An 11,004-nucleotide genomic window follows, 5' to 3' on the forward strand; every position below is an offset into this window, starting at 1 on the left:
AAGCAAGCTGGAAATGTAAAGACAGACAGTGTACTTGTAAGAAATGAGTTGGAATGGATGCTATAGTAATTAGTAGCTCATGAAGTGCTCACAAGTTCTGAACAAGTACTGAGCATGAATATGCAATACAGATAGGGTGTTGGATAATATCAACCCACTGCAACCCACAAGTGGAGACGACAGTTATAATTGGAGGCACTGCACTATTACCCTGCGAGTATGGACTGCAAGTCTATGAACCTTTATCAACGTAGATGTTAGCAGTACAGAAGTAGATGACAGTACGGATAATTTCACACTGTATAGCATACCTGTGACAGGTCATAGGACATCATCACCCATACCGTGTTCCAGCTACAGTGAGTATACTAGATGTACCTTCGTATGTCACAGGAGTGTTCTACCAGTGGCCTGCAAGTGACATGTGCATATCACACCAGTGGCAGCTACAGTAAAACAGGGTTAATGTTTTGTACGCCCCCCTCATTGTAGCCCATACCACACAGACAAATTGGAGGCATCTGTGTATGAAAGGATGTGAATGGCCATGACCTAGGAGCAATAGCTGTCTCAGTGTTGTGGACAACATACAGAATGGGCTTTGTGGGTGAGGTGTGTGACATATGTGCACAATCTGACAGCTGATAATAGCATTGTCACCGCTAGGTGAATAACACTGTACCCATTAACTACCACCTAGGCAGCGGTCAACATTATGGACACTGTGTAAGGGATGGTGCTGTGCAGTTCACCTCCCTGAGTTGGTGACATCTCCAGGCCTATTAGGTAGTCATATGAGGCAACCATGTCATGACAGGGTGCCATCCATGAGCATAGAGATCATTGGACAGGCATACTCAGCACTCGGGTGACCAATATCGGATCACATCTCACCTTTAAGGGGTATTGGCCATGTGTGGATGGGTGATACCAGCCTTCACAATCCTCACCTCCACTATGCAGCATGCTGGCTACCTTGCATAAAGACATGTGCTACACTGTGATGTTGGGCATGCTACATGTACATATCCTGATCTGAAAGACATACGTCATGGACAACCACCGTTCTACTACAAGGATCGCCACATGCTGGACAGATCCCTGTGCCATACATGTTACATACTCCCGCCATACCATGCAACCCTGTTCATCAAAGCTGCACATGTCATTTCTGTCATACATGGTGTGATGACCGCATGGTAGATGTATTATTAACTGTCTGAATCAAAAATGTGGCACTGATGCACCTCGCGGTGGCAAAATGGCTGTCGGATACAGCTAGGAAACCTTGCCCATACATGCTATAGTTGATAACCATCCCTGCAAATGACGTCCGGCTAGCCATTGTCCCATGTTTATCACATGTGCAACACAGGCGATCCATGGCAGGATGTTGAACTGCTGTACAGTGCCGTGTAGATGTATATGGCAAAACACATGCATGTAAAGGTTACGATGCGTGTGTGCATTGTCACTGTTCATGTCCATTAAGGCAATGTATGTGTTGATATGTGACATATACACAGTATCAAAATCAACAGCTTCATTGTGGACACATCCAGGCATGTGCTGATAGGTAAGAACACCAGTGCAGGCAAACAGACATGCCCATATCAAGACAGCATTCACATGTAGTATAAACAATGTAATGAGGTGACACACATATATGGTGATGATATCCAATGCATAATGGGTGTCACATGTGTGACACAAACATGTCAGTCGTGTCAGTGTCATGATGATTTGCAAAGATAACTGTGCAGATGTACTAGATTTAATACAAATGTATGTGCAGCTGTATCTCTGTCACATCTCTATGATACTGTGACCTGTCACCACCATTATGTCTTCCAGATAATGCCTCATTTACACCTGCCAGCGTACAGCCGCCAGGAGGATGATGTCCTCATCCCGTACCTCCATGAGAACTACGAGGTGTTGTTCAGCCATGTGCCACAGCATGCCCAGCAGCGTGATGACCTGTGGCAGGACATTCGCAGGAGAGTTAATGATGTGGGTGGCCATAACCGCACCTACCAGCAGGTGTGCAGACACTGCACGGACTTGATAAGACATGCGAAACAGCGTGCCACTGCAATCGCCAGGAACAAGGTGGAACAGGTGGTGGGCCACCAACGCAGCCCCACTCACACACACCGAGGAGCTACTGGCCAGCCTGGTGACACCCTCAGAACAGCATCCACAAACACTAGCTGCCATCTTGGAGGTGGGTGTCTCCCAACCAATGAGCCTGGAGTTGCCTGGTAAGTCACTACTGCACATATGACTATTATATCCCATTTAGTTGCATGTGTCACTGTACAGTATGTTACCCTGTGTATGCACATATGTGCATACTATACGCTATTGTACAGGCGAATGTGTTAACATGCACAGTGCACCCTGTGGCTGTCATACAGTCATGGATAATGTTCAAATTGCTGTGTCACCCCTATACAGGTACCTCTGGTGTGCCGCACAGACATCAGTCCGTTGCAGGTGAGACTGTCATCAGTATCAGGCATGTTAATGCATATATCTATTCGCCATGTGGCCAGTTAACACATGTACACATGATGTATGGTCCAGTCACAATATACAGGTCGCATCCTCCATCATTCACACTGGCTACCCATGTGCAATATATACAAATGAAATGAAACACCTACATGAAACCACAGTATCTGTCATTGCTACATGTGTGGACAGATGTGCATACAATGGTGGAGGTGTTGTTCAATGTAGGCATATGTACTATACATTGGAACAACACATGTGTGGTATGTAAACAGTACCACACAGTGAGCTGGGATATGGGCAGCCCACAGGAGTCACTATTGTGTTATATTCCTCTGCAATGGGTGCACACATTGTGATGTGCCATCTGACATGTCCCAGACATGTAGTGTTCTGGCTGCAATATTGTCACTCTATCCCATAATACATACCCCACATACCAAACATACAACCCGTTGTCTGCATAGCCCTGTGGATGGTGACATATCTGACATCTATGGGTGTATGTCATATGGGACTACAGGCATGTGAGATAGATGGCCATCACAAACATTTGGCCAACGCATGTTTACACATGGCCATGGAGGATGGCCAGAGACATGTAGCCACACAGTAGATGTGATGTGTATACACCCTGTTGCAGTTGTCCACATGGTCCAACTATAGCCTTAGTTGACTGATTATACAGTTGATGTGGTACACTGGACATCCTAAAAGCCTGTGCACAGCTAGTGGAGGTGTCACATAAGTCGACCATATAAGATGTGTTGAACATCACGACTGTGTCATAGTATGACAGTAGTCACCTGTACAGCTTCCACAGACATTGGCACCACATCAAGCCACAGATACCGTACATTTCCCATGCTGCTGTAGGACATCACCGTCAGCCATGCACCTTGTGTGTGGTACATCAATGTCATGTGGGACATGGTTTATTGACAAGTCTGCCATGTGTGGACATGGTTGCCAGGCAGCTAAGACTCTGTAGTGGTTGTGCAGGGGTGTCATCCGTAGGTCTTCCAGTGACCTGTCACATGACACAGCATGGTTTGGTGTGTATACACCTCAGCAACGTGGGTCACAATCCACAGTTATGTCATGTGAATGCACGCAGTTATGGCTATGCAATGTGTGAATATTACACACTGTATAGCAATATAAACACCTCATGATGCCATGCAATGGCACAGTGTCTGTACTTCACACTGTATAGCAATGTCGATGCCTCACACTACCCTTCCATGCTCATGCACATTTGCTAAACATGCATTCTATCCGTAGGGCATACAGACAACACTGCAATGTGATACCCATTACAATGCTGTACATGTGTCAGGACACCATTGTATCAGACATGTATGCATGTCAATGCACACGTCAGCAGATTACATGTCAAGGTCACTTCAGCCATGTGTACTGTTAACCTGTGCTGGTCCACATGGTGGATCACAGGGATGCATGCTTACTACCATGATTGTGTGAACTGCATGGCTACTGATATGACACCTGCTTGCTGTTGTGTGCAACCCAGGGAGGTATGCTAACTACCACTATTAATGTCTGAGCTGCATGCCGTCTGCTGTATCACATGCATGCTGCATGCCGTCTGTCAAATCACATGCATGGTGTGTCTATGTGTGTGTCTGTGTGTGTCTGTGTGTGTGTCTGTGTGTGTGTGTCTGTGTTTGTGTCTGTGTCTGTCTGTGTGTGTGTGTGTGTGTGTGTGTGTGTGTGTGTGTGTGTCTATTGTAATGTAGAGTCTTTCTTTGCATTTACAGGTGATGTAGGTGCGTTACCCTCCTGCGGTCCATCTGACATTAGTGTCCCCACAGATACTAGCAGTGATGAACATATGCATGAGGTACAGGCAGGGTTGTCATGGGCTGAATCTGTGCCAATGGTTGCCATCCCAGCTATGTCCCCCTCTTCCCCGCACACAGTTCTCATGCCAACACATACCCCATCATCAGTGGCCATAGAGGAAGGACAGTCAGCGTGTGTTAGCTTGGAACAGGAATGTGTGGTGGCTGCAGAAGGTGTGTCTCCACACTATGGTGTCAGTGTAATGACTGCAGATGTGCCACACAGGCATGTGGCCAGTGCTGCTCGTAGGAGGACCTCTGGCAGACATGCACCTATAGGACAGAGTGCAGCAGCTGGTGTCACCAGACGCATGTTCCAGACTGTAATGGTGGCACAGGCACATGCTGAATGGCAGAACAGAGAAGGGCAGAGGCTTCAGAGGGCTGTTATCCGTACTCTAAATGACAACATCCAGGCATTGGCAAATGCTTAACAGCAGATTGCTGATGTTCTGGACAGGCGATTGGGTGACATGGTCGGAATCCTTGACTGTGGCATGGCAATCCACGAGTGTGAGCTGTCTGTGCTGGAACATCTGGTAGGAGTGAGGCATAGGCCACGTGGATGTAGGCCAGCTACACCACCTAGTGCAGGTCAACGTGAACGAGCCACCTCATATGCCCACTCCCATAGTGCCGGTAGCAGTAGCAGTGCAGCTGGTGCTGCGCTGTCAACACCAGGACACAGCAGGCCACGTGGACATGGCCCTGGACGTTCCCAGTGGGGACACGGTTCCAGTGGACATATGTCTTCGGACAGTAGCCAATCTGTACCTCAGAATGGTAGTGCCCGTGCAATCCCTGGCAGGCACAGGTGACCTGGCCATGGCCAGACACAGTGAGCTGTACATCCTGGTCTATACAATCAGGAGCTGTCAATAATACCCCTGTGTAGGCCTGAAAAAAGGCAGAACTGTGTGCACTCATACACGCACACAGCAAAAACATCTGTAGGGCACCGCAACACCCACATGCATAACGGCCACACATGTCCAATCAGATCACCGGCCCTCACCCACACACAATGTCATCCACTGGTGCAGCCTATGCCCCTGGCAAACATTAGCACCCTGTGCATATGATGATGCCTGTGATGCATCCGTGTCATCCACACCATCGATGCAGGGACATGCTCAAATGGTCTGATGCACAGGGTGAACAGAATAGTGAGAGAAGTGTATATTATATTAGTTGTGTACTGTTGACACGCACCAGACATACCATGTAGTACAAGTTTATAATGCATTGTTATATGTTCACAGTATGTGTCTTGGTAACAACAGTAACAGCATGTTGGTAATGATGCTCTGGTTCCCTTCTTATGGTCTACTTGCATGTGCCAACATGTAGCAGTGTTTGCAGTTTCCCATGTGTAAATGTGGAGTACTCACAGGCATGTAAGGCAATACCAGAATGCTATACGTAGCCTCAACCTGACTGTTAGAAAGGCTACAATACCACAGATGTCCACACATCTACTGATCCAGAAGCATGTGGGCTATTTAATAGGCTACAGTGGCTAGAGACGTGACATCCATACCAGGTCACATCACAGGTATGTTGACATGGTGCGGGGGGTTTACACAGTGGTCTGGCCGATGATAACATAAGAGGCCACTTGATAGCATGAGGCCTCACTGTGTAACAGTAATACCCTGTCACATTACAGGATGAAAACACACACAGGCATACACTGAAACACACAGTAACATGCCCACACTCACGAGGTCAACAACACTATAACGCACACTCAATAGAGTTGAGGTGAGGAACCCTGCCTATGTGGTAATCACCCTCACAGTACTGTGCACCCACACAACGCGACACAAAGAATGAACATGTACAGGTAGCCAGTAAGGCTGAGACTGATGGCATCAACAGGGTAGTAGACTGCATCACCATGAGGGGTTAGGGATCCTGTCTGTTCTGTATGGTAGCATACACCCTCACTCCATGCACCAGACAGCCATACATACATATATACATACACACACACTGTGAAGTCCACAAATGTCATTCACATATGGACAGCTGACATGTGTGTGATACACACACCACCCCTGCCTACGTCATGCTTTCCACACTGCAGTATGAACAGATCTCTACAACAGTGTACAGGGGTGTGTAATAATTGGGATGTATTCCCACCATATGTGGCATATGTGGTCACACAAGCAAACACACATGGCAGTACTGTGAATGATTCACCTGCTATATGATGATACGTCTGACAGACATGCAGCAGTATTGACCGCATTATGTATACCAACACTACCTTCGGCAATTGTGCTGCTATATGCACATGGGAGGATGTAAATGTTACAGGTGTCAAGTGACTTACAGTCAGTAACACCCGACCACTGTGTAGGTTTTATGTCTTCACCGTCAAGTAACAGTAACATAGCGTACTGTTTGCACATGTAATGGTAGGATGGCGTGTGACACACCTGTGAGCCATCCCCGGCAAACATCCATCTGCAAAGGTGGATTACCACTTTATTTACACACATCCATCTATACCTGATGTACATTCTACCGTACTGTCAGAATTTCACCATATACAGGTGTCAATGATGGGGCTGCATTGTAACTGCATGTTGTAGTTAGGCACAGATGAATTACATACATCAGCTACTGAACATACATGGCATCCAATTTATAATGAGATATAAAAGTATGAGGTCTTGCCCAAGTGGCTGCTGTGCACTACATGTACATGTGTGTTGGTCCTACATGCCTATCATGTAGCCATGTTTGTATGCATTGCAATTGGTGGAAATGTGTGATGACATACATAACACATGGACTGTTGTATGATATGATGGGTGTCATAGGTAACTAGTACAGAGGGAATGTTTCCTTGGTCAACATTGCTACCTCATGTACTGTTAGCATTCAGCAGCCATGGACCTACCTTCTGTGTGCATGCGTGTGATTGCTGTAGCCACTTGTCTGCATGGAGGACAGCAAAAGCTATGCTATGTACATATGTGTTGTGTGTGTGTGTGTGTGTGTGTGTGTGTGTGTGTGTGTGTGTGTGTGTGTGTGTGTGTGTGGTCCATGCACATATCCACTGTGATTACATGTATGTCATATCCAATCATGTGTGTTCTTTGGTGTACAGCGACAGTCATCTGTCACAGCTGTGTAAGACCCAGGGCCACTGTTATGTGTAGAGCTGACCTGGTTATGTACAGTGGTATCATTGCATTGCATAACACATGATGGAACCCTGTCAGTACATGTGTAGTCTGCACAGTTGCTATAGACCTAGGTACAGTCCACTGGTCATGAGTCACACGGTGTTGTGGTAATGTATGGATGTGTGTTGCTGGTTCAAGGACATGGTGATGTCTGAGGGCTACATAGTAGAATGCAGCGTTTACCTCTGTAATCTGCACCTGAGACATCTGTGATGGCTCTTGAGTGTGTACTGTCAATCTGTGATGGCTCTTGAGTGTGTACTGGTCAGCACATGTGAGTGGTCTTCATGCACGTGGGCACAGTAACACCATACTGTGCCCTTCCGTATAAATCCTTGTGCATGCAAGACAGCCCTTTGCTACTGCTATGTGTGAGCATGCCCAGTATGCCATTGTGTAGATGGACACACAGTACATTCCAAACTGTGCCCTTCCGTGTTTAGAATCCGTGTGCATGCAAGACAGCCCTTTGCAACTGGTAAGTGTGTGAGCATGCCCAGTACGCCATTGTGTAGATGGACACACAGTACATTCCAAACTGTGCCCTTCTGTGTTTAGAACTGTGCATGCAAGATAGCCCTTTGCTTTGCCTAAGTGTGTGAGCATGCCCAGTACGCCGTTGTGTATATGGACACACAGTACATTCCAAACAGATGTGTGATACTAAGTGTGTGAGCATGCCCAGTGACACCTTGTGTCAGTGAGGTGCCTCTGTGTATGGGCATGGCCATTGACATCCTGTATAGTGATGGTGGTCATCCAGGCAACAGATGTCCATACCCCACGTCAGGATGGATGCCTACATTGAACACACTGGTTGATTGTCTTGAAGGGTGTACTGTCTGTGGTGCGTCTTGTATGTATGTAGTGTTGTAATAGTGCTCCGTAGATAGGCAGTTGTCCCGATCACACCACTGTCGCGGTGTTTGTTCACGTCTACCTTGGCACAGTAATATGCTTTAGACTGCTCACTCTCCATACATTCCCTATCGGGCGTTTTGCCTTTGGCGGATGATGTCATCCACCCAGAAGTATGCCTCTGGGAGTGCTGTGTTCCAGTAATCTCGGTAGTGCGTTCTGTAACTGCGTAATGCTGTAGTGTGATAAGGTAGTTAGGTGTATGTTTGACTCCCAGCCCTGCCAAGTGTGTGTGTGTGTTTCCAGCTGCCTGGGGACAGAGTAATGCATTTAGACGGCTCACTCCACATACATTCCCTATCGGCAGCTTTGTCTTTGCGGATGATGTCATCCACCTAGAAGTATGCCTCTGGGAGTGCTGTGTACCAGTAATCTCGATAGCGCATTCTGTAACTGTGTAATGCTGTAGAGTGATAGGTAGTGCGGTGTATGTTCGACTCCCAGCACTGCCAAGTGTGTGTGTGTGTGTGTGTGTGTGTCTGTGTGTGTGTGTGTGTGTGTTTCCAGCTGCCTGGGGACAGAGTAATGCTTTTAGATGGCTCACTCCTCATACATTCCCTATCGGCATCTTTGTCTTTGGATGATGTCATCCACCTAGAAGTATGCCTCTGGGAGTGCTGTGTACCAGTAATCTCGAAAGCACATTCTGTAACTGCGTAATGCTGTAGTGTGATAAAGTAGTTGAGTATATGTTCACTCCCAGCCCCGCCAAGTGTGTGTGTGTGCGTGTTTCCAGCTGCTCATGGACAGAGTAATGCTTTTAGATGGCTCACCCCCATACATTCCCTATCAGTGTCTTTGCCTTGGCGGATGATGTCATCCACCTAGATATATGCCTGTGGAGTGCGTGATGCTGGAACTCGGTAGCGCATTCTGTGACTGCATAATGCTGTAGTGTGGTAGACTAGACTGGTAGGTGCTCGATTCCAAGGCATGGCAGGTGTGTGTGTTTGGCAGTTATACCGTATGTGTTGGTATCTGTGGGTGGCTAGCTGTGGGATGTATTCAGTGTGTTTTGTTGTTGACCTATATAGTGTCCACAGCCCGCATATTCTGCCAAGACACTGGGTTGTCAACACATATTCACCAATAGGTCTGGTGAGTAACTGTCAGCAGCCCTACTCTTACCCTTGATACGGTCTGACCCATGTGACGAACATAACACACATGCCTTGATAGTAACAACACTACATGATGCAGGTGGCATGTAGTTTCCTTTTCTTTCCTGTCTAATGCATTGCTGTCATGTGGTCCACTGTTGTGATATAAATGCCATATCTACATGTGTGTTTACATGTATATGTGTGTATGTATATATATATATATATATATATATATATATATATATGCCCATGTATATATATGTATACAAATAATATATATGATATATGTAGATGTAGAGGTGGACATAGATGTGAACATATATGTCTGGGGACATCAGCACTATTGAATGTTTGTGCCGGATGATCTGTGTGTGATAACCTGGGATCTGTGTATATCTGCCATGGCGGGTGGTAATGCACATCGCCTGTAGAGTGCAGGGCCACGGGTTGTAGTCGTGCAGACACCAGTTATTTCCGTGTGTTGCTGGGAAGACCATGGGACATCGAATATGGTGATAGTAAGGCACCTGTTGCCAGTTGTGTATGGATCTGAGCGACACTGAGCAGTAGTTATTAATTTGGAGGTTCAGTATGGGTCATAAAGCTATTCATTAGAAGACTATACTATGCAGATGAAGTTGACTATAGTGTATCACATTTATCACCAGGGTGTGCTGCTGGTCCCTGGAGTGTATGTGTGTAGTCAGCCAGTTGCAGGTCTCGGGAATATAGTTGACAGCATGGGAGGGTGTCAGGCATACTGTACGCACATTGCAGAACTGTGCGCCTCGGGAGTGCTCCTGCCTTAGCACACCTAAGCTAGGGGTGTGTCTATACCTGCCTGGTGACATTGGTAAGGGATGACAGCAGTGGTGGGAGTAGTCAGGTGTACAGTAAGCTGCACAAACAGGTGCTGATCAGCACCAATCAGCAGATGACATGGCCAGCCCACACATGAACAGTACGTTATCATGCGAAAGCAAGCAGCATACACACAGGTTTTGTCCACACTTACACCACACCACAGTGTATACCTGCAGGACATTTCACGACACAGTCCAAACCCAAATGACATGGGCTGCAGCAAGCAACATATATACCAACATGTGCAGGAGGCTGGGGCAGTGAGGATGTGTATGCTGCCGAACAACTCTTACTGGGGTGACATAAGACTTTATAGACCGAGGTGACTTACCAGGGGCTACATGGGCTGGGGATGTTGGAGCACTATGGGTGGACAGAGACCTCCCTTACAAGCAGCTTGTTGACTTGTGCCTGCCAAGCACCTGGACACATCAAACAGGCCAAGAGAAACACATCACAGTGGATACCATGGTATGTGTTGGCCTCATGTGTACTCAGCCACAGGTACCTCACACAGCACAAACTGGGGATATC

This window comes from Protopterus annectens, chromosome 10.part0 (assembly GCF_019279795.1).
Source record: "Protopterus annectens isolate FY-2018-M chromosome 10.part0, PAN1.0, whole genome shotgun sequence".
In the NCBI taxonomy this organism is placed as follows: Eukaryota; Metazoa; Chordata; order Ceratodontiformes; family Protopteridae; genus Protopterus; species Protopterus annectens.